Genomic DNA, 26,245 nt, shown 5'->3' on the forward strand with positions numbered 1-26,245 from the left:
GGATCTTTATGAAAACATTTGATCTTTTGAAAATTCAATCTAGCTTTTACCCTAGATAAGTTTTCTGATTTGATCCACCATTGGTGTTGCAAAATATATTTGTGGATCAATATTTTGGCTAAAAACATTTAGGTTCGTGTAATCCACTGCTATCCCGGTATCGGAAAGCACACATCCAGTTTACTTGTTCCGTATATTACCTTTCGGTAAACTACCGTCCGGTTGTAAAGGAAAGCGATGAACAAGAAACTGTTAAGGCAATGTCCCGTGACATGCAGATGATTATGGTCTTTTAACGTGTCGGATGCTAGAACTATCCTTGGTAGGAGCGATAGTAAAGATCATCCTATGATTTTTCGGTCTGGCACAAGGTCATGTCTCCGACCATGCTATGCAACCACCGTTCTTACGGTTGACACCCGATTTGGTTCAGGTGACCTAATGAATTCCAGGTGAATTCCTAGGATTTTACGTTCAATGGTAATGAACGCATTGAAAATGGGTTTTCAGAAAACAAATCGGTTTGTATTTTTGATCAAAATATTTTCTCGTTCAAGCTCGAGTTTAGATATCATTGAATTCCATGAGTTTGAATTCTCAATCTTTAAGGTCAATCTCTAGGATTGAGTAATATCAGTCTTAAAAGCTGATTTTTAATCTTTAAGGAGATTATCCTTTCTGGGGATCTGATTCATTAGTCTTATCAAGCTAATTTGCACGGTGCCCTCCCCATTTTACAAGACAGACCCTCTCATGGTTAGGATAAGTCTGACCACTTGGCGACCCTGTTTGATGCTGAGGTCCGTGGATTTCCTGCTGATTTTAGTGATGACTTTTCTAGGTTTTTCGTCAACCTACAGCTGGTCTGGACGACAACTTCATGACCTAAATCAAGAAGCGCGTTTCTTTTTCGGAAGACTTTACTTCCTTTTAATGATGGAATTGATTCATCGTGTAGATCCATCTTTCTTTCAAATGTATTACAGTAAACCGGGTAAAACTGATTAGTATCGTCCAAAGCAAAAGTACCTGCAATAATCTTGTACAAAAATATGTGATATATGTTTTAAATTGAATAACTTGGTACATTCTTCCCACACTTAGTTTTTATTTATTCTTTTCTTTGCCTTTTTATTCTCTTCTATCCCATTTTAAATGAATTCAAGCGTTTTGGGTTGTTTCTCAATTTATGTCCTTTTCGAGGTAACGATAATTTCGGTATTATCACCTAGTTTTCACCGTTCATAAATATGTATAAACATGATTTTAAATTCATTTAGTTGAAATTTTTTCAAATTTTCACAAAATTTGGCAATTAAACTAAGTGTAAACCCGAGAGAATTTATAACCCTTCCCTACACTTAAGATCATGCAATGCCCTCATTTGCATGAAATCAGACTATAATTATAAATTCATGAGGGTGATTAACGTAGAAAAGTGATTAAAAATACCGAGTTTGCAAACATATTGTTATTTCACATTTGATTTTTTTGCTTCTTGTCGTCAAAATCAGTAGCTATTGCTGAACTTAATGTTAGTCTTTGAAAGTGCTTTGTTCTACCCTGTTTTGTACATAATATAAAATACAAACATATATATATATATATATTTGAAGTTGGGTATATTACCCCACGTTCAAAAATTTATAAAGTCTAATATCTTTTTGGCATACTTTAGATCAATAAAATTAAAAATAATGATAACAAAATTTGCCGTCCCACCCTCGGGTAAAGCAATTTCGGCTTAATGACCTAGTCTTCAACTCACGATGAATTTTAGAAATCATTTTTTCAACTTAATGAATTAAAGTAAATTTTGTTTTTAAATATCACACAAAACTTAAAAGCATATTAATTTCATATAAAACCTAAAAAAAACAAAAATTCAGAATGGGGGGAGAAAACTAGTTCTTTAGTGTCTGCTAGCGGAAAAGACCAATCGGATTCCATTCTCGGAACTACACGAGAACAGAACAACTAACTCCAGACAGCATTTTCTTTTTAGAACATTTGAATCTCCCCACACTTAGGTAGCTGGGGTGTCGAAATTGTGATTAACTTCATCGTTAATTTCTCTTGGTCCATAATCAACTTGCATATCTGTGACTTTCTCTTTAAGCCATTGGTCGGATTCCTGTGTAATATCCACAATTTCAACTAGTTTTTCCTTTTCTTTAGGTGATAGATTGGATACTAACCGGTTACATAACTTAAAGTTCCCCTTGGTTTTAGCATCGCGAATCCGTTTAATAAGTTTCTTCATTGAACTATGAATAACGGGGTCATTTAATTTCGTATCAACAACGGGGTTCTTTGTTATCATGTCATCATTAGGTGTTACTTCATTTTCCCCACACTTAGGCGTTTTATTATTATTAAGCACTACCGTTGGAGTTGATAAAACAACATGGTTCTTACCAATCGTTTTTGCTGGTTCAACGGTTTTGGTTGGTGGAGATTTAGACTTTCGAATCATAAAGGTGATCGATTTGTCACCACTTTTAAGTGTCATTCTTCCATTTTCTACATCAAATAACGCCTTGGTGGACGCTAAGAATGGCCGACCTAAAATTAGAGGAATGTTTGGGTCCTCTTCTATGTCAATGACAATGAATTCGACTAGAAAGGTTAAATTACCTACTTGAACGGGTAGGTTGTCAGCAATTCCAACTGGGTGCTTAATGGTTTGATCAAAGAGTCGAACACTCATATCCGTTGGACTTAACTTACCTACACCTAATCTCTTATATAAGGAAAGAGGCATAACACTTACACTTGCACCTAAATCTGCTAGTGCATCATACATGACACAATCACTAAGTAGACAAGGAACAATAAATTCACCCGGATCACCTACCCTAGGTGGAGGTTTTGGTGGAACTGTCTTCACCGGGTTTATATTTACGGCTTTTGTTTCTTGCACTTTCTTATTCTTTTTCTTCTTCTTCTTTCCAGAGGTATCACAATCTTTATTACCTATCACTTGCTCATACTCAACTCCTTTTCTTGGAAACGGGATGGGTGGTCTGTATGGTGCCACCACTGGCTTTACATACTCGGGTGGTGGTGGTGTTGTAACTTCTTCATTGTTACTCTCATCTAAAACCTTCCCATCTTCTGGTGCTGGTTTTTCAGAATTCGTTGAAACCATATTAACATTCTCATTCCGAGTATTTACTTCAGTATTACTCGGTAGCTTTCCTTGTTTCCTCTCACTCATCATGCTAGCAAGAGTACCTACGTGTTTTTCAAGATTCAAAATGGAAGCTTGTTGAGTTCTTAATGACTGATCAAATCTCTCGTTCGTTTGGGTTTGAGATGTAATGAATTGTGTTTGAGATTCAATCAGCTTTGCCATCATTTCTTCTAGATTTGGCTTTTTCTCTTCGGGTTGTTGTGGTGGTTTATACAAGCTAGGTCTTTGTTGATTGAAAGTGTTGTTTTGAGTCGGTTGGTTATTCGGACCTTGTTGGTTGTACAAGTTATTTTCGGGTCCTTTTGGATTGTAAAGAATGTTTTGATTTCGATTGAAGTTTGGCCTTGGCAGTTGATAATTATTCTGATAATTACTTCCCGTCCTTTGGTTCATATAGGAAACATTCTCTCTTTGTTCCATCGTTGGTTCAATGTGACAATCTTTCAATAAGTGTGGTCCACCGCATTGCTCACAACTGATTCGTATTGCGTGAATATCTTTATTCATCTTTTCCATTCGTCTTTCGAAAGCATCTATTTTTGCGGAAACGGAATCAAAGTCAGGGCTAGAATCGGCTCTAGCCGCTTTAGATGATCGAAAGATATCTTTTTCTTGGTGCCACTCATGCGAGTGGGAGGCTGTGTTATCAATAATTTTGTAAGCTTCAGTTGCGGTTTTCTTCATAATGGATCCACCAGCGGTTATGTCGATGTCTTTTCGTGTGGCGATGTCTACGCCTTTATAGAAGATTTGTACTATTTGAAAAGTATCTAATCCGTGTTGAGGACATCCTCTCAACATCCTTCCGAATCTTGTCCACGCCTCATATAATGTTTCATTTGGATTTTGCGCGAACGTAACAATTTCTCCTTGAAGTCTCACGGCTTTGGATGCCGGAAAGAATTGTTTAAGAAATTTTTCAATTAAAACATCCCATGTGTCAATCGCCCCTTCAGGTAACGATTCTAACCAATCTTTGGCTTCTCCCTTTAAAGTCCAGGGAAACAACATGAGATAGATCTGCTCATCTTCCACTTCTCGGATTTTGAATAGTGTACAAATTCTTTTAAACGTACGAAGGTGTTCGTTAGGATCTTCATTCGGTGCACCACTGAATTGGCATTGGTTAGTTACCATGTGTAGAATTTGTCCTTTGATTTCATAATCTGACGCATTAACTTCTGGCTTAATAATGGCGTGACCTTGGCCCGTGCGTGTGGCTCTCATTCGATCTTCCATACTTAGAGGTTCTAGATTTTCCATGATTGGAAGTGTTGTATCTGAATCACTAGAGGTTTCTGATTTAATGGTTTCTTCCTCAACAATCTCTGTTTGAATGATTGGTGGTTCCGGAGGAATAATTAATGGATCAGGGTCTCGGAATTGTCCCTGAGTATTCTCCGGATTCTCAATTGTGATATTGGTTTCAAAAACTGGATTATCGGAAATTTGAGTTGAAGTACTCGGTCGACTTGATGACGAGTCTAAAGAAAAATCAACGGCAGCTATATTTGTTAAACGATGTCTTGATCGAGTTACAGGTGGTGAACGTACAAAAGGTGGTGAACGTTTTGCTCGGTGCATTCACTGAATATCCTATTAGTTTTTAAAAAGGAAAGAAAAATTATAATAAGTTATCCAATTAATAGACTTTTCTGATTTTGCCCACGTTTCGAATAGCCAAAAGATGCAGCAGAGGGGCAGGATTCGTTTGGTCTCAATATAATTGAGGACTGTTTGGCTCCAATAACCCGGTCCACGTACAAATCCAACTATTACTACGAACCAGAAAATTTTGATGTCTATCAATTTAACAACTTAAAATAAATTTTCGTAATTTTAAGAAATTTAGAGAAGAAGTAGAAAAAATTCTAAGTCCTAAAAACTAGAATGGCGAGAAATAAGAGAGAAATAGATTGCGCGTCGAAAAATGTCGAAAAATAAAAGGTCGAAAAATAGGCGTCGAAAAATAAAAATAAGAAAGTAGTGCGAAATACGGCGTCGTAAAATTCTAAAGCACCTAAAACTTAGTCTAAGGAATAAGCACTTAAGGGATTTTACGGCAAAGCCTAAAAATTCTAGAAGTAAAAATAACTATGGCAAAACTAAACTTAATACTAAAAGTTGCGACTATAGTCTAAAAATCTAAAGGTAATAAAACTAAAAAAAACATTTTTTTTTTTATAGACAAAATTTTAAAAATATATATATATTTTTTTTTTTTTTTAATAAATTTTTTTTTTTTTTTTTTTTTTTTTTTTTTACGTTTTTTTTTTTTTACGTTTTTTTTTTTTTTTTTTTTTTTTTTTTTTTAAAAAAAACGATTTTTTTTTTTTTTTTTTTTTTTTTTTTTTAAAACGATTTTTTTTTTCTTTTTAAAAAAAACGATTTTTTTTTTTTTTTTTTTACACAAATTTTTTTTTTTTTTTTTTTTTTTTTTTTAAAAAAAAACGATTTTTTTTTTTTTTTTTTTTTTTTTAAAAAAAACGATTTTTTTTTTTTTATAAATTAATAATTTTTTTATAATTATAAATTTTTTTCAAAACTTTTTTTTTTTTTTTTTTTTTAATTCATTTACTATTCATGAATAGTAAATGAAAATAAATTAATTAATTTACTATTCACATGAAAGCGACATGATAGCAATTATTAATTATAAGTTACATAATATACCCCTGAAGTATTTAATAAATACGACTTTTTTTTTTTAAATTTTACGTAAACTTTTATTCTTAAATATTTTTATATTATTATATTCTATTTCAATATTATTATATTATTATATTCTATTTCAATATTATTATATTATTATATTTTATTTCAATATTATTATAATTAAAAATATAGCGTTTTAGCGCTCCCCGGCAGCGGCGCCAAAAACTTGATGATGTAGCGTGAGGGTACGAAATAGTATTATTTTTACTAGGAAATACTACAAAATATGACACAAGTTTTATTAATTTACGGATGGGATATACCTAAACCTTGCTACAACACTATAGGCAGTGTACCTAATCGTAGAGTAGTGTAGTTTTTAGTAAGTCCGGTTCGTTCCACAGGGAGCTGGTGATACTTACTATATTTTTAAAAACTATATTTATACAAAATATATATAATTATATAAGTAGTAATATTATTATAAAAGGGGGGTTTTACCGTTTAATGACCGGTTTGTCGATTCTATATTTTAAGCGTAAAGATAAATGACGATAATTAAAGTGCGTAAAATAATGACAATAAATAAAATGACAGTAAATAAAATTGCGAGTAATAAAATGACAGTAAATAAAGATACGATGAGAAATATAATAAAAGAATTATGCTTATTTAAACTTCCGTAATCATGATGTTTGACGTGTTGATTTTAATTTATTACCATGGGTTAATTGTCCTTTGTCCTGGTTTATTTGATACGTCTATCTGGTTTTTGTCCATAATAGTCCATCGGTCATAAATATAAAGTGCGAGTATCCTCGTCAAATTACCCTTATACCCGAAGTCAAATATTCCAACTAATTAAGGATTTAAACTGTGACGCAGTTATCACTTCTGTCAACAATTACACCAGTTATCACTGTATGTAATCTACCCCTGTTTTAATTAGTTTATGAATATTAATTCATCCACTTGATCAGAATGAATAATCAATTACCCAACCCAATTGATTAATTAAATGATTATAACAGATTCCATATGAACGTCACTAAATAGGACAACCATAATCATTATTAATTATTAGGTTAATTAATTTGAAGATAGGTTCGACAGACTCCAATGAGTTGTCACTCAATTAGACAATACCCCCCATCTATTAATAGTCAATAGTCCAATTTTCACAAGTGTCGGTCTTTTGCCCAAACCTTAATTATGGTACAAAGTTCAATAACCCCGTCTTAATATTTTAGCCCAACATCAAGATTACTTCGGCTCAAATAAGCATAATAATAACTTAGTTACGATACATTAATATAAAAAGGTTGAACATAACTTACAATGATTAAAAATAGCGTAGCGTTACACGGACAGAGTTTCGACTTACACACTCAAACGATCTCTATCATAAATCTTATTATTATCATAATTTAAACTTAAAATTAAGATTATTGTTATATCTTATTACATTAACATTATGATAGAGATATAGAATATAGATATTGATAATTGATATTGAAAAATAAGAAAAAGATAGAAAGAAAAAAAAAAGATCGAAAAAAAATCTTCCCATTACATCGTTACATATCGTTCTTTTATAGGAGAAATTATAAATTGAATTTTCATTTACGACCCCTGAACTATGCTCAATTAACAACTTTTTATTATTTAATATTATTCTTATTATGATTTATTTAAATATTATATTTTATTCTTGTGCATAGTTGACTCGTAATTTTTACACCGTTGCGTCGAGCGTTGAGAGTTGGTTCATGTCCCGGTTCCGGATTTTCGAACGTCCTTTCGTATAATTTAATATCTTGTACTTTGCGTTTTGTAACTTGTACTCTTGTCATTTTTAGACGTTCTTCATCAATAATTTGAACCTTTTTTATTGTATCTTGTACATTTGAGCTTTTTGGACGTTTTGGTCTTTCAAATCTTCGTTTTTGTCTTTAAATCTTCATTTTCGAGCGATTTGCGTCTTTCGTCTTCGCACTTATTTATTTAACTATTACAACTAAAAATAAGGAAATTACATTTAAAAACTTTACATATTGGAACGATATTGCTACTAAATATATGTTCATTTGGAACACTATCAAACATATTAATAATAATAATAATTTATATTAGGGTTTATATATGATAAAATATATATGTACCTATTAATTTGATATATTTTATATATAGCTTAGTTACTATCTTGTTAATAATAAAATCATAGTGATATGTGGTATTAATATTCTTATAATGTATTTTTATATAAAAATATCTATTGGTAGTAATACTAATAATAATAATTATGTATACAACAGTTTTACTACTATTGATAATAATGATAATAATAATAATAATAATAAAGATAATAAAAATAATACTTAAAAATAATAACGATTAAGTTTTATAATTTAACTTATAGCATCCATATATATCCTGTCCATATAATAATAACGTTGTTTTAAATACTCAATATCTTAATTATAGCATTAAGCGTAATCGCATCCATATTACTCTTATATATAACAGAAACGTTTTCACGAACGCAACAAGTTTATATCGAATCTTATCAATATCATATGTAATTACATTATATACCTTTATCGTATCCTAATTACTCATAAACCTATCTCTTCTTATATTATACATAATCTCTAATTATAATACATAATCATAACCATATTTACTATCATATTAATAGTTCTAAATCTATATTTTCTTTTACATCATATTAGTTAATAATCATGATAATAATAATAATAATAATAATTATTTGTGATAATAATAATAAAAGTCGTACTCTTCATAATACTTACAATATGAACAAATAATAACATTAATACTTGGTAACAACAATAATATTAATATTCATAATAATATAAATGTTAATAGAAATAAATTTTAATAAGGAAACTACCTTTAAAACTTGTTCTAAAAAAAGAAGGCCCAAACCGGGCTTGAACCCCCGACCTCTCGTTCTGTTCTAACGTCCTGAAACCATCCCACCATCCTTGCTTTTCTGATTAAAACTCTCTACTATATTTATTTAACCAAGTATTCTGTGTTATTCTAACTCCTTCTTCTTCACCAATTCAATCCATCCCAAAACTCTTTTCTATTCTTGATAACTAATACGTAATCGAATTTGGGACTAAATATCCAACACTTAACCATTTATTTGAGATTAAATAAAAAATAAAAAAAAATAAAAAAAAATGAATCAAATACTGTTGCCGTCGCTGTTGCTTAAAAAAAAAAAAATTTAAACTTTGATTTAGAGTACGTTTTAGCTAGAGGTTATAACACAAAATCTGTTTTAATTCACTCATAAAATCTTCCTCAAACGTTAATTGAATCAGAAATATAAACATAACCTCTAATTTCTTCAAGAACACAATATGTTGACTTTTTACTTTTAATCTTTGACTTCGAAATTCATCTTCGATTTTGCAAATTAGAATTTGAAATTTTACAGATAGTACGAATAGAGGATTTCCAACAAGACTGTATTTTTAGTTTTTGAAATGGTAAACAATTTCGAATTATGAGATAAATTGTTAGCAACAGAGGCTATCGTAAATAAAAAAAAAATCAACTGAATTGCCAACTTGGTTCTGTTTGAAAGTAGTTGTAATTGCTATAAAGGGTAAGAAGAAAGAAAAAAAAACGACTGAATTCCTTGATAACACTGAGCAATAGATTTATTATATTGAGGACTGGGTTGTTAGTTTCATTCGATGCCAACAGAGAGAAAACAAAAGAAAAAAAAATATCAGATATGGATTGGAAGCATTATATGATACTGATATAGACTTCTAACAGAATTTGTTGTGTAATGGGTAAATTGATATCGAACACAGAATAATCTGAAGACAGAATCCAAAACATATACAGTTCCATCGTGATGCCAACTGGTTGAGTTGGGTCCTTTATTCTATACTTTATTAATTAATTTTAATAATTAATATTAATAATAATAATAATAATATATAAAAAAATACTAATAATAATAATTATAGAATTTAATAACAATCATAACACTATTAATAATACAATAACAAAATAATACCAATAATAAGTATAATGATAAGAGTAATAAAAGTATTGATAATAATAACTATAAAATCAATAATAACAATATCATTTTTGATAATAATAACAATAATACTAATTATAATAATATCATTAATAATAACAATAATATTAATAATATTAATATCATATCAATTTATATATACCAACTTATCATACACAATTTCATATATATATACATATATATATATATATATATATATATATTATTACATCTAATATATATATATATATATATATATATATATATATATATATATTTTATATTAGATGTAATAATATTAAGGGTACAAATATTATTAGTAATATTAATAATAATAATGAAAATAATAATAGTGAAATTAATATAACAAATCATATTGTTAATGTATAATTATATTTAATATATTAATTATATATATTATAGTTGTACCACATATAACATATGTTGAATATTATTTATTCATTTTAATATAAATACATTATAACATTTGTGTTTGTATAATAATTTTGATTGTTTTATATATTTATAAGTATTATATATATATATATATATATATATATATATATATATATATATATATATATATTTACTTGACATGTTATTTTCTTTTATAAATATAAATTTCGACATATAATATCTATAGCTTTTATATATATTTATATATGCGTTTTTAGTTACAAACAATCGTTCGTGAATCGTTGGAAATGCTCAAAGGTAAAATGATCTCACGAAAATAGTTCAAAATTTTGGAGACACAGTTTAGTAGACTTTGCTTCTCATGCCGAAATCATATAAAGATTAAGTTTAAATTTGGTCGGAAATTCCCGGGTCATCACACTTGACGCGCGCCGCGCACATGGTGAAGTGAAAATACTTAACCCCTGGACTTGTACCTGATCTGGTTCTACGCGGTAGTGCGCGCCGCACACTCTTGCGCGCACCGCGCACTCTCCCAGGCCATTTTGATTTGTGTTTTACTTTTCATAAAAATTCTACTCGCTTAACCGCAACTCCGATTAACATGAAATTTGGATAGCATGCTCACATATGATTTCTCATCATGGAAAAATTGTAGGATACCCGACCCAACCCCGTTGACTTTGACTTTGACCAAAGTTGACTTTTAATCAAACTTAACCAAATGTTTATGCAAATCGTTCTAACATGCTTTTATACTTGTATCTTGCATGAAACTTGACAATTTGATTCACATGCTATACAATCGAGTCGTAACGAGCCATAGGACTAATTGAACAACTTTGACCAATCGTGTTTACCGTTATTGATACAACCTACTTGTTTAGGTCAAGACTAGCAATTGTCCTTGCACACGTTTACTTGTGAAGTACTTTATTACTCGTGCACTCAAGGTGAGATCATAGTCCCACTTTTACTCTTTTAAAACTTACATTTGGGATGAGAAAACATAAACGTTTCATTTTACAAAGTGAACACAAGTATGAAAACAAACATTCTACATACGAGTTAGAACAAAATCCTCAATTCGATTATCATTAGTTACACTTGCCGGGTGTAAGCGAGAACTTATGTTGTATGGCCATATGGGTTTGACAAACCCTCATTCGGACGGTTCGCTACCCTCTACGGATGAAATATATTTTCGAGAAACAGTGTATGTTCTAACACTATTGTGATGGGGTTCTATGGATGGAAAGTTAAGCCTTGATAATTGGGTGCTCGTGATTACAATTTTTGGAATGGTTTACTATTATTGAAGTGTTATAAATCTTGTGGTTCATTTTACTTACTCACTTACTTACTTAAACCTATAATTTCACCAACGTTTTCATTGACAGATTTCTATGTTTTTCTCAGGTCTTTGAATGATATGTGATACAGGCTTCCGCTCACTATTTTGATACTTGCATTGGATGTCGAGTATATATGCATACATGGAGCGTCTTTTGACTTTATTTAAAACTGTGTCGCGTAGGTTTAATTTGTACTTATAACTTTGTAACGTAACTAATGGTTGAACTATTCTTGTAAACTTTGAAACAATCTTTACATTTGAAATAAATGCGACATATTTTGGTCAAACGTAATTTTAAAGACTTATGACCACGTAACGGGACCTAAGTAGACGGCGCCGTCAATGACGATTTTGGTCGGGTCGCTACAGATGGTATCAGAGCGTTGGTTGTAGGGATTTAGAGTTCATTGGTGTCAACCCCGAGTCATAGGGTACATTAGTGAGTCTAGACTACAACCGGCATATAGACTTGAAGTAGGAATTACTTGACTACTTGTGCATTTATACTTGAACTCTTTTATTCATACCTAACTCTTAACCTATCTTAATCCCACGATTATTTAATTTGATTGACACGTCACCTTGACTTTGTGAAATAATGTCGAATGCACATATGAATTAGGGTAATATAATTGCCGGGATTATATAACGGTGACTCATATGGACGTTCCGACATTATGACATAAAGAATTTAAGACGGGTCAAGGAAAATTTTCTCTTCATCGTTATTCCATATCACGATTAGTATTATTGAGAATACTAATCAACAATATTCTTGTGTCATGAAGGAACAATGGCTCACCAAGGTCAACACAATACTCCTCCCGAAACTCTCGAACGAGCTCTCCAACGAATGATAACCACCGCCGTGGATGCGGCCATGGCCGGTCACTCCTCCAACAATAATAACAACAACACCAACCATGGAACCGGCAATTCAAACGAGGGGTGCTCCTACAAGAACTTCATGGAGTACAAACCTCCCACTTTCGATGGAACCGGGGGACCGGTTGCTCTCACCCGATGGTTTTAACAAACGAAAGCCGTTTTTAGAATAAGCGGCTATCGGGACCAAGATAAGGTCAAGTTTTCCACCCTCACTTTTGCCGGTATTGCTCTCTCATGGTGGAGCACGTATGTACAAACGGTGGGTACCGATGAAGCCCATACACTCTCTTGGACCGAATTAAGAGAAAGAATGATCACCAAATACTTCCCGCGCGACGAGACTCGAAGGCTCGAACAGGAGCTAAGAAGTTTAAGATTGGCCCGAAATGACCTCGAAGCTTATAATCAACGGTTTGCCGAACTAGCCTCAATTTGTCCCAACCTCATGGCTCCCGGGCCCCACGGAGTTGAATTTTACATGGATGGCCTCCCTAAGAGCATTCCACACTGGGTAATGCCATCAAGACCCGCCAACCTACAAGAGGCTGTGACGAAGGCCCGCCGATTTATAAAAACGGTGGATGAAATTGAAGCGCCGGCACCAACGGCCGAGGACCAACCGGGTAACAACAAAAGAAAACGGGAAGCCTCTCCATCAAGCAACCACAACCACAATGACTCCACCAAGAAACCTTTCACCCCCGGCGGCAGGAAGAGTTATGCCGGAACTCGACCTTTTTGCAACAAGTGCCACAAACATCATTATGGTGAATGTAGCAAACCATTTTGCAACAAGTGCCGCAACCATCATTATGGAAAATGTGGCAAGCCATTTTTCATCAAGTGTCAAGGAAGTGGCCATGTGGCCCATAGTTGTGAAAGTACCGCCCCCGTCGCTCAAAAGGGGCCTAATGTACCGAAAACGGGTGTTTGTTATAAATGTGGCCAACCGGGTCATTTTAGAAATGCATGCCCAAAGAATAAAGATAAGACCAACGCACGAGGTTTGAACTTTCAACATCAATGCCAAGGAGGCCCGGGATGACAATGAACTACTCATGGATACGTTTCTTCTCAACAACTCTTATGTTTCTTGCCTATTCAATTCGGGTGCCGATAAATGCTTTGTATCCAAGACTTTGGCTCATACTCTTTGCACTCCATCACTTCCCCTAGACACTACTTATGCTATTCAAGTGACCGACGGAAAACTGTTACGTTAAACTTTGTGGGTGAAGAATTTGAATTTTGACTTGATACCTATAGAATTAGGGAGCTCGAAACCTATTCGTTAAGAAGAAATGTTTCCCTACAATTATGTATAGATTATTGTGAACTAAGTAATTTCCGGTTGAGAACCGATATCCTCTTTCCCATATCGATGACCCCTTGATCAATTACAAGGATCTCGTGTGTATTCCAAAAATCGACCTCATTCCGGTTATCATCAATTGAGGGTTAAGGGAGAAGATGCCTCCAAAACCGCTTTCCAAACTCGTTACGATAGTTATGAATTTCCTTTAGTATCGTTCAGTTTAACTAAGGCTCCGTCCGTGTTCATGGGCCTTATGAATCGCGTATGTAAACTTATTTAGAAAAATCTGTTATCTTATTCAAAGGTGATGACTTAACCTATTATATTCAAGCGAAGAAAAAACGAACAACGTCTGCGTCCTACGCTCGAACTCTTGAGAAAAGAGCAACTCTATGTCGAATTCTCCAAGTGAGAATTTTGGTTAAACGAAGTCCAAATTCTAAACCATGTTGTTAGTGGTCGAGGCATTAAAGTAGATCTCGCGAAAGTCGTAAAATCCTACTTGAATTCGTAAAATCCTAGATCTCGCCGGTTACTACCGAAGATTTATTTCCGACTTTTTCCTTATTGCTCGTCCTTTAACCTCGTTAACTTACTAAGAGAAAATTTAGACCTCTCCGTGTCTGAATCTCGAACACGATCATCCACACCGACCTTACTAGCCTAATTCGTGTAACACAAGATGGAACTCAAATATGGAAATATTTCTACGTGAACACCTGAAAGGCGTACTCTCTCGACTCGAAATCAAGGAAACTGAAATTCGTTATTTTACACGAGAAATTTGAATACTTAAGTATAGAATCGATCAATCTCCTCATCACCACGTACCACGATACATAACTCTGCAATTTCACTGTTACCGTCTGATATTACTGGGACCCAAGATAACACACAACCCAAGGATACCCCTTTTCTTCTTTGACTTATCGTTCTTATGATTCTGATAGATGGCCAACTACTACCCAACTCTGAACTATACAACTACGCGTACTATCTCGCTCCCACAAAGTCTCAACATTTGGCCACCAGATGCGCAATGTGGCTACATCAAGATGAAAACTCATCGTATTCTAAAATCTCATTTCGCTCCTATCTTTTTCACTCGTACTTCCGTATAAGGAAACTTTTTATCCTCAATGGAGAGAGAGACTCTTCAAGCATTGCTAGTATTCGCCACGAGGGTGAATAGCCCTGATGAACGTATTCAGTAGCCGATGAGAAACTTGTTCCAACAAACGTTTTCGAGTCTTAACTAACTTGTTCAAACATATCTTAAAGAATTCTATTCCAACACGGTGTACCATTGTCAATTACCTCGGACCGAATTTCTCGTTTCACTTCTAGTTTTACAAGAAGCCTTAGGAACACGTTTAAACGTGAGTTCTGCGTATCATCCATAAACCGACGGACCAAGAAAACGTACGATTCGAATCTTGGAAAGACACGTTACAAACATGTATCGTCGCTTTTAGCCGATTCCTCTTACAACAGTAGTTACCACTCGTGTATTAACGCCGCACTTTTTGAAACCTTATATGTGAAATGTCCCGTTCTCATTGATTAAAAACGTTCCATATTAATTGATTTCGTTGCGAGGTTTTAACCTCTATATGAGACGTTTTTCAAAGACTGCATTCATTTTAAAACAAACCATAACCTTTATTTCATCAATAAAGGTTTAAAAAGCTTTACGTAGATTATCAAATAATGATAATCTAAAATATCTCATTTACACACGACCATTACATAATGGTTTACAATACAAATATGTTACAACAAAATAAGTTTCTTGAATGCAGTTTTTACACAATATCATACAAGCATGGACTCCAAATCTCGTCCTTATTTAAGTATGCGACAGCGGAAGCTCTTAATAATCACCTGAGAATAAACATGCTTAAAACGTCAACAAAAATGTTGGTGAGTTATAGGTTTAACCTATATATATCAAATCGTAATAATAGACCACAAGATTTCATATTTCAATACACATCCCATACATAGAGATAAAAATCATTCATATGGTGAACACCTGGTAACCGACATTAACAAAATGCATATATAAGAATATCCCCATCATTCCGGGACACCCTTCGGATATGATATAAATTTCGAAGTACTAAAGCATCCGGTACTTTGGATGGGGCTTGTTGGGCCCGATAGATCTATCTTTAGGATTCGCGTCAATTAGGGTGTCTGTTCCCTAATTCTTAGATTACCAGACTTAATAAAAAGGGGCATATTCGATTTCGATAATTCAACCATAGAATGTAGTTTCACGTACTTGTGTCTATTTTGTAAATCATTTATAAAACCTGCATGTATTCTCATCCCAAAAATATTAGATTTTAAAAGTGGGACTATAACTCACTTTCACAGATTTTTACTTCGTCGGGAAGTAAGACTTGGCCACTGGTTGATTCACGAACCTATAACAATATATACATATATATCAAATTATGTTCAAAATATATTTACAACACTTTTAATATATTTTGATGTTTTAAGTTTATTAAGTCAGCTGTCCTCGTTAGTAACCTACAACTAGTTGTCCACAGTTAGATGTACAGAAATAAATCGATAAATATTATCTTGAATCAATCCACGACCCAGTGTATACGTATCTCAGTATTGATCACAACTCAAACTATATATATTTTGGAATCAACCTCAACCCTGTATAGCTAACTCCAACATTCACATATAGAGTGTCTATGGTTGTTCCGAAATATATATAGATGTGTCGACATGATAGGTCGAAACATTGTATACGTGTCTATGGTATCTCAAGATTACATAATATACAATACAAGTTGATTAAGTTATGATTGGAATAGATTTGTTACCAATTTTCACGTAGCTAAAATGAGAAAAATTATCCAATATTGTTTTACCCATAACTTCTTCATTTTAAATCCGTTTTGAGTGAATAAAATTGCTATGGTTTCATATTGAACTCTATTTTATGAATCTAAACAGAAAAAGTATAGGTTTATAGTCGGAAAAATAAGTTACAAGTCTTTTTTGTAAAGGTAGTCATTTCAGTCGAAAGAACGACGTCTAGATGACCATTTTAGAAAACATACTTCCACTTTGAGTTTAACCATAATTTTTGGATATAGTTTCATGTTCATAATAAAAATCATTTTCTCAGAATAACAACTTTTAAATCAAAGTTTATCATAGTTTTTAATTAACTAACCCAAAACAGCCCGCGGTGTTACTACGACGGCGTAAATCCGGTTTTACGGTGTTTTTCGTGTTTCCAGATTTTAAATCATTAAGTTAGCGTATCATATAGATATAGAACATGTGTTTAGTTGATTTTAAAAGTCAAGTTAGAAGGATTAACTTTTGTTTGCGAACAAGTTTAGAATTAACTAAACTATGTTCTAGTGATTACAAGTTTAAACCTTCGAATAAGATAGCTTTATATGTATGAATCGAATGATGTTATGAACATCATTACTACCTTAAGTTCCTTGGATGAACCTACTGGAAAAGAGAAAAATGGATCTAGCTTCAATGGATCCTTGGATGGCTCATAGTTCTTGAAGCAAAATCATGACACGAAAACAAGTTCAAGTAAGATCATCACTTGAAATAAGATTGTTATAGTTATAGAAATTGAACCAAAGTTTGAATATGATTATTACCTTGTATTAGAATGATAACCTACTGTAAGAAACAAAGATTTCTTGAGGTTGGATGATCACCTTACAAGATTGGAAGTGAGCTAGCAATCTTGAAAGTATTCTTGATTTTATGAAACTAGAACTTTTGGAATTTATGAAGAACACTTAGAACTTGAAGATAGAACTTGAGAGAGATCAATTAGATGAAGAAAATTGAAGAATGAAAGTGTTTGTAGGTGTTTTTGGTCGTTGGTGTATGGATTAGATATAAAGGATATGTAATTTTGTTTTCATGTAAATAAGTCATGAATGATTACTCATATTTTTGTAATTTTATGAGATATTTCATGCTAGTTGCCAAATGATGGTTCCCACATGTGTTAGGTGACTCACATGGGCTGCTAAGAGCTGATCATTGGAGTGTATATACCAATAGTACATACATCTAAAAGCTGTGTATTGTACGAGTACGAATACGGGTGCATACGAGTAGAATTGTTGATGAAACTGAACGAGGATGTAATTGTAAGCATTTTTGTTAAGTAGAAGTATTTTGATAAGTGTCTTGAAGTCTTTCAAAAGTGTATGAATACATATTAAAACACTACATGTATATACATTTTAACTGAGTCGTTAAGTCATCGTTAGTCGTTACATGTAAATGTTGTTTTGAAACCTTTAGGTTAACGATCTTGTTAAATGTTGTTAACCCAATGTTTATAATATCAAAAGAGATTTTAAATTATTATATTATCATGATATTATGATGTACTAATATCTCTTAATATGATATATATACATTAAATGTCGTTACAACGATAATCGTTACATATATGTCTCGTTTCAAAATCATTAAGTTAGTAGTCTTGTTTTTACATATGTAGTTCATTGTTAATATACTTAATGATATGTTTACATATCATAATATCATGTTAACTATATATATGTCATCATATAGTTTTTACAAGTTTTAACGTTCGTGAATCACCGGTCAACTTGGGTGGTCAATTGTCTATATGAAACCTATTTCAATTAATCAAGTCTTAACAAGTTTGATTGCTTAACATGTTGGAAACATTTAATCATGTAAATATCAATCTCAATTAATATATATAAACATGGAAAAGTTCGGGTCACTACAGTACCTACCCGTTAAATAAATTTCGTCCCGAAATTTTAAGCTGTTGAAGGTGTTGACGAATCTTCTGGAAATAGATGCGGGTATTTCTTCTTCATCTAATCTTCACGCTCCCAGGTGAACTCGGGTCCTCTACGAGCATTCCATCGAACCTTAACAATTGGTATCTTGTTTTGCTTAAGTCTTTTAACCTCACGATCCATTATTTCGACGGGTTCTTCGATGAATTGAAGTTTTTCGTTGATTTGGATTTCATCTAACGGAATAGTGAGATCTTCTTTAGCAAAACATTTCTTCAAATTCGAGACGTGGAAAGTGTTATGTACAGCCGCGAGTTGTTGAGGTAACTCAAGTCGGTAAGCTACTGGTCCGACACGATCAATAATCTTGAATGGTCCAATATACCTTGGATTTAATTTTCCTCGTTTACCAAATCGAACAACGCCTTTCCAAGGAGCAACTTTAAGCATGACCATCTCTCCAATTTCAAATTCTATATCTTTTCTTTTAATGTCAGCGTAGCTCTTTTGTCGACTTTGGGCGGTTTTCAACCGTTGTTGAATTTGGATGATCTTCTCGGTAGTTTCTTGTATAATCTCCGGACCCGTAATCTGTCTATCCCCCACTTCACTCCAACAAATCGGAGATCTGCACTTTCTACCATAAAGTGCTTCAAACGGCGCCATCTCAATGCTTGAATGGTAGCTGTTGTTGTAGGAAAATTCTGCTAATGGTAGATGCCGATCCCAACTGTTTCCGAAATCAATAACACATGCTCGTAGCATGTCTTCAAGCGTTTGTATCGTCCTTTCGCTCTGCCCATCAGTTTGTGGATGATAGGCAGTACTCATGTCTAGACGAGTTCCTAATGCTTGCTGTAATGTCTGCCAGAATCTTGAAATAAATCTGCCATCCCTATCAGAGATAATAGAGATTGGTGATAATGCTAAAAACGAACATATATTTCATAGCATTATTCCTCAAGAAAGACAAGCTTTTAGTTGCAATTGTTCTATTTACAAGTGATATTCGTTTAAATAATAAAAGGTGAAGACAAAAGACAGATTCGACGAATTGAAGACGCAAACGACCAAAAAGCTCAAAAGTACAAAAGACAATCAAAAAGGTTCCAATTATTGATAAGAAACGTCTCGAAATTACAAAAGTACAAGATTCAAAACGCAAAGTACAAGATATTAAATTGTACGCGAGGACGTTCGAAAATCCGGAACCGGGACCAGAGTCAACTCTTAACGCTCGACGCAACGGACTAAAAATTACAAGTTAACTATGTATATAAATATAATATAATATATAATTAATTATATATATATTATATATATATATATTAAAAACCGTCGGCAGAGAAAACTCCAAGGACTGAGCTGTAATTTCTACCTCCGCGACTCGCGGAGTTTAAAGGGGTTTTTGCCGCGAGTCGCGGAGCCCCAAAAATCAACTCTGGCTATAAAGCCAACCGAATTCTGATCAAAATTATCATCTTTCTCTTCTCTTATCATACGTAAAACTTATATATATATATATAATTTATATTTTAATTTTAATTTTAATTCTAATAATAAGGGTATGTTAGCGAATGTTGTAAGGGTGTAAGTCGAAATTCTGTCCGTGTAACGCTACGCTATTTTTAATCATTGTAAGTTATGTTCAACCTTTTTACATTAATGTCTCGTAGCTAAGTTATTATTATGCTTATTTAAAACGAAGTAATCATGATGTTGGGCTAATTACTAAAATTGGGTAATTGGGCTTTGTACCATAATTGGGGTTTGGACAAAAGAACGACACTTGTGGAAACTAGACTATGGGCTATTAATGGGCTTTATATTTGTTTAACTAAATGAAAGTTTGTTAATGTTAATATAAAGATTTACAATTGGGCGTCCCTATAAATTACCATATACACTCAATCGGACACGATGGGCGGGGTATTTATATGTACGAATAATCGTTCATTTAACCGGACACGGGAATGGATTAATAACCACTAGAATAATTAAAACAGGGGTGAAATTACATTCAAGGGTAATTGGTGTAATTGTTAACAAAGTAGTAAAACCTTGGTTTACACGCAGTCGATAACCTGGTGTATTCATTAAACAAAGTATTAAAACCTTGTTACAATTCGAATCCCCAATTAGTTGGAATATTTAACTTCGGGTATAAGAATAATTTGATGAGGACACTCGCACTTTATATTTATGACTGATGGACTGTTATGGACAAAAAACCAGACGGACATATTAAATAATCCAGGACAAAGGACAATTAACCCATGGGCATAAAACTAAAATCAACACGTCAAACATCATGATTACGAAAGTTTAAATAAGCATAATTCTTTTATTTCATATTTAATTTCCTTTATTTTATATTTAATTGCACTTCTAATTATCGCACTTTTATTTATTGTTATTTAATCGCACTTTTAATTATCGTACTTTTTAATTATCGCAATTTTATTTTCTCGCACTTTTATTATTCGCAATTTCATTATCGTTATTTACTTTACGCTTTAAATTAAGTCTTTTATTTATTTAATATTTTACATTAGGTTTTAACTGCGACTAAAGTCTTAAAATCGACAAACCGGTCATTAAACGGTAAAAACCCCCCTTTATAATAATAATATTACTTATATATATGTTTGTATTTTTATAAAAGTAAACTAATATAGCGTTGAGCTTTGTTTAAAGATTTCCCTGTGGAACGAACCGGACTTACTAAAAACTACACTACTGTACGATTAGGTACACTGCCTATAAGTGTTGTAGCAAGGTTTAAGTATATCCATTCTATAAATAAATAAATATCTTGTGTAAAATTGTATCGTATTTAATAGTTTTTCCTAGTAAAATATAAACTATTTTATATACACCTCGCATAACATCAAGTATTTTTGGCGCCGCTGCCGGGGAAAGTTATCTTAAAAGCCGGAAGCGCAACGCTAATATAAAAAAAAAAATTTTTAGTTAACTTTTATTAAAATTCGCTTTTGTAAAAATACGTTTTAAATATTCGAAAATATAAAAAGAAAAACAAAAATATATGTATTTTTAAGATTTTGTTAAATATTTAAGTTTTATAAGTTTCTTTATTTTTATTTTAGTTTATAAAAATATAAGTTTTATTTTAAAATCTTTTATTTATTTAAAAACAGAAAACAGAAAAAAAAATAAAAAAAAAAAAAATAAAGAAAACGCGTAAAATTTCAAACCTGTCAGCTGAAATTCTGAACCCCGCGACTCGCGGGGTTTTCTTTATAAATTGCCGCAACTCGCGGAGCCACTCTGACACGCGAACAGAAGCCCTAAAACTGCATTAATTACGGGTTATTAATTATTATTATTATTATTTAAACCTAATTATGTATTATTATTATTATTAGTTTTATTTTTATTTTTACTTTTTATTTAATTTATGTATTTAGTATTAATTAGTTTTATTAAATTGTAAAATTAGTAGTTTTATAAAATAAATAATATAAAAATAATATTTTTATAAAAATTGTACTTTTTACAACTTTTTGTATATTTTTATATTTTGTCCCTTTTTAATCGTTGTAGCGTAATATTTGTATTTTTTAGCTCATATTTAATTTTAAACTTAGTTTTTGCCATAGTCATTTTTACTCCTAGATTTTTAGGCTTTGCCGTAAAATTCCTTAAGTGCTTTTTCTTTAGACTAAGATTTAGGTGCTTTAGAATTTTGCGACGCCTTTTTAAGTTTTAGTTTCTTTTTAAGTTATTTCTATTTGGGATTTAGTTTTTCTTGTAAGCTTTAATATTTTTAGACCTTTTACTATGTACCAATTATCATTCTAATTAGTAATTTCAATTTGCGATTATAATTTTAAGTTAGTTGTAGTAATAAGGTTAGGTTAGTTAAGTATTTTTAAGTTTTTATAAGTTTCTTTTATTTTTCCGTCACCTTTTATTTTTCAACCATTTTTTTTTCTTTTCAACCTTTTTCGACGAACTCTTTTTCTCTCTTATTTCTCGCTATTCTAGTTTTTAGGACATAGATTTTTATTCTACTTCTTATCTAAATTTCTTAAAATTACGAAAATTTATTTTAAGTGGTTAAATTGATAGACATCAAAATTTTCTGGTTCGTAGTAATAGTTGGATTTGTACGTGGACCGGGTTATTGGAGCCAAACAGTCCTCAATTATATTGAGACCAAACGAATCCTGCCCCTCTGCTGCATCTTTTGGCTATTCGAAACGTGGGCAAAATCAGAAAAGTCTATTGATTGGATAACTTATTATAATTTTTCTTTCCTTTTTAAAAACTAATAGGATATTCAGTGAATGCACCGAGCAAGACGTTCATCACCTTTTGTACGTTCACCACCTGTAACTAGATCAAGACATTTAGCAAATATAACCGCCGTTGATTTTTCTTTAGAATCGTCATCCAGTCGACCAAATACTCAAACTCAAATTTCTGATAATCCAGTTTTTGAAACAAACCTCACAATTGAGAATCCGGAGAATACTCAGGGACAATTCCGAGACCCTGATCCACTAAACTTTCCTCCGAAACCACCAATCATTCAAACAGAGATTGTTGAGGAACGAACTATTAAATCAGAATCATCTAGTGATACCGATTCAACAAATTAAATTATGGAGAATCTGGAACCTTTAAGTATGGAAGACCGAATGAGAGCTAAACGCACTGGCCAAGGTCACGCAATTACTCATCCAGACATTAATGCGCCAGATTATGAAATCAAAGGACAAATTCTACACATGGTGACTAATCAATGCCAATTTAGTGGTGCACCGAAGGAAGATCCAAATGAACATCTACGTACCTTTAATAGGATCTGCACACTATTTAAAATCCGAGAAGTGGAGGATGAACAGATATATCTCATGTTATTTCCCTGGACTTTAAAGGGAGAAGCCAAAGATTGGTTGGAATCGTTACCTGAAGGGGCGATCGATACATGGGACGTTTTAATTGACAAATTTCTTAAACAATTCTTTCCTGCATCTAAAGCCGTAAGACTTCAAGCAGAAATTGTTACGTTCACACAGAAACCAAATGAAACTCTATATGAGGCGTGGACAAGATATGGAAAGTTGTTAAGAGGATGTCCGCAACATGGTTTAGACACCTGTCAAATAGTACAAATATTCTACCAAGGATGCGACATCACTACAAGAAAAGACATAGATATAGCAGCTGGTGGTTCTATTATGAAGAAAACCGAAACTGATGCTTACAAAATTATTGATAATACTGCTTCCCACTCACATGAGTGGCACCAAGAAAAAGATATCATTAGATCATCTAAAGCAGCTAGAGCCGATTCTAGCCATGACTTAGATTCCATTTCCGCAAAGATAGATGCTGTGGAGAGACGAATGGAAAAGATGACTAAAGATATTCATGCTATACGAATTAGTTGTGAGCAGTGTGGAGGACCACATTTGACAAAAGATTGTCTCAGTATTGAATTAACAATGGAACAAAGAGAGAATATTTCATACATAAACCAAAGGCCTGGAAATAATTATCAGAATAATTATCAACCGCCAAGACCGATTTACAATCAAAACCAGAATTATAACCGAAATATTCCATACAACAACCAACAAGGTCCTAGCAATCAACAAGTATCCAATAATACTTACAATCAGCAAAGACCGAATTTTCAAAACAAACCACCACAACAAACCGATGATAAAAAGCCGAATTTAGAAGATATGATGACGAAGCTAGTTGAAACTCAAACACAGTTTTTCACATCTCAGAAACAAACTAATGAACAAAATGCTCAAGCATTTAGAAATCAACAAGCTTCTATTCAAAATCTGGAACAAGAAGTAAGTAACCTAGCAAGGTTAATAGGTGAAAGAAAACCGGGAAGTCTACCTAGCGATACAAATGCTAACCCCCGGAATGAAACAGCTAAAGCTATTACCACAAGAAGTGGTACAACACTTAAACCACCTGAAATACCTGTAACTTCTGATGAAACTATTCCTACTCCACAAGAACCACAACCTGATCAAGATAAGGAAAAAGAACCGGTAGTTGAGAAGGTTAATGAAGATAACACAGTTAAGGATAAACCTTATGTTAAACCATACCAACCACCACTTCCTTACCCGAGTAAAATGAAGAAAGAAAAACTTGAAGCCGAGCAATCCAAATTTTTGGATATGTTTAAACAGATAAATGTAAATCTTCCTTTCATTGATGTGATTTCAGGAATGCCAAGATATGCTAAATTCTTGAAAGATCTAATCTCAAATAGAAAGAAAATGGAAGAACTCTCGGCTGTTACTATGAATGCTAATTGTTCAGCAGTGCTGTTGAATAAGATACCAGAAAAACTATCTGATCCAGGAAGTTTCACAATTCCATGTTTTCTGGGTAGTCTTAGTTCAATAGAAGCATTGGCAGACTTAGGTGCTAGTGTAAATCTAATGCCGTATTCACTATACGCTAAACTAGACCTTGGAGAATTGAAACCAACCAGAATAAGCATACAACTAGCCGATAGATCAATAAAATATCCTAGAGGGATAATGGAGAACATGCTAGTTAAAGTTGGTACTTTAGTATTTCCAGTAGATTTTGTTGTTTTGGACATGGAAGAAGATTCTCAAGTTCCTCTCATATTAGGAAGACCATTCTTAAACACGGCTAAAGCAATGATAGACGTGTTCGGTAAGAAATTGACCCTAAGTATAGAGGATGAGAGTGTTACCTTTTCAGTTGATAGAGCAATGCAACAACCACAATCTGCAGATGATACATGTTATTATATTCAAACTATAGATGCACATGCAGAATTATTAGAAGAATTTCCAGAATTACAAGGAACAGGAGAATGTTCTTTAGGAGAAGGTAATGAACCAATTGATGAAGCTGAAATGTTAGCTACACTTATAGCTAATGGATATGAACCAACAACAGAAGAAATTCAAATGCTAAAAGAAGAAGACAGATATCGATATAAATCATCGATAGAAGAACCTCCGAAATTAGAGTTAAAGCCACTTCCAAACCATTTGGAATACGCTTATTTACATGGTGAATCTGAATTACCTGTAATAATATCGTCTTCACTTACTGAAAATGAGAAATCACAACTCATTTCTGTGTTGAAAGCTCATAAACCAGCCATTGCATGGAAGATTCATGATATTAAAGGAATAAGTCCTTCGTATTGCACACATAAAATCCTTATGGAAGAAGGTCATAAAACGTATGTGCAACGCCAACGAAGACTAAATCCTAATATGCAAGATGTAGTTAAGAAAGAGATTATTAAACTGCTAGATGCAGGTTTGATATATCCAATTTCTGATAGTCCATGGGTAAGCCCAGTTCAATGTGTACCTAAGAAGGGTGGCATGACTGTCATCACAAATGAGAAAAATGAGCTTATTCCTACTAGGACTGTAACAGGATGGCGTGTATGTATTGATTATAGAAAATTAAATGACGCCACCAGAAAAGATCACTTTCCCTTACCTTTCATAGATCAAATGTTGGAAAGATTAGCCGGAAATAGTTACTATTG

Source organism: Rutidosis leptorrhynchoides, chromosome 1 (genome assembly GCF_046630445.1).
Source record: "Rutidosis leptorrhynchoides isolate AG116_Rl617_1_P2 chromosome 1, CSIRO_AGI_Rlap_v1, whole genome shotgun sequence".
NCBI lineage: Eukaryota > Viridiplantae > Streptophyta > Magnoliopsida > Asterales > Asteraceae > Rutidosis > Rutidosis leptorrhynchoides.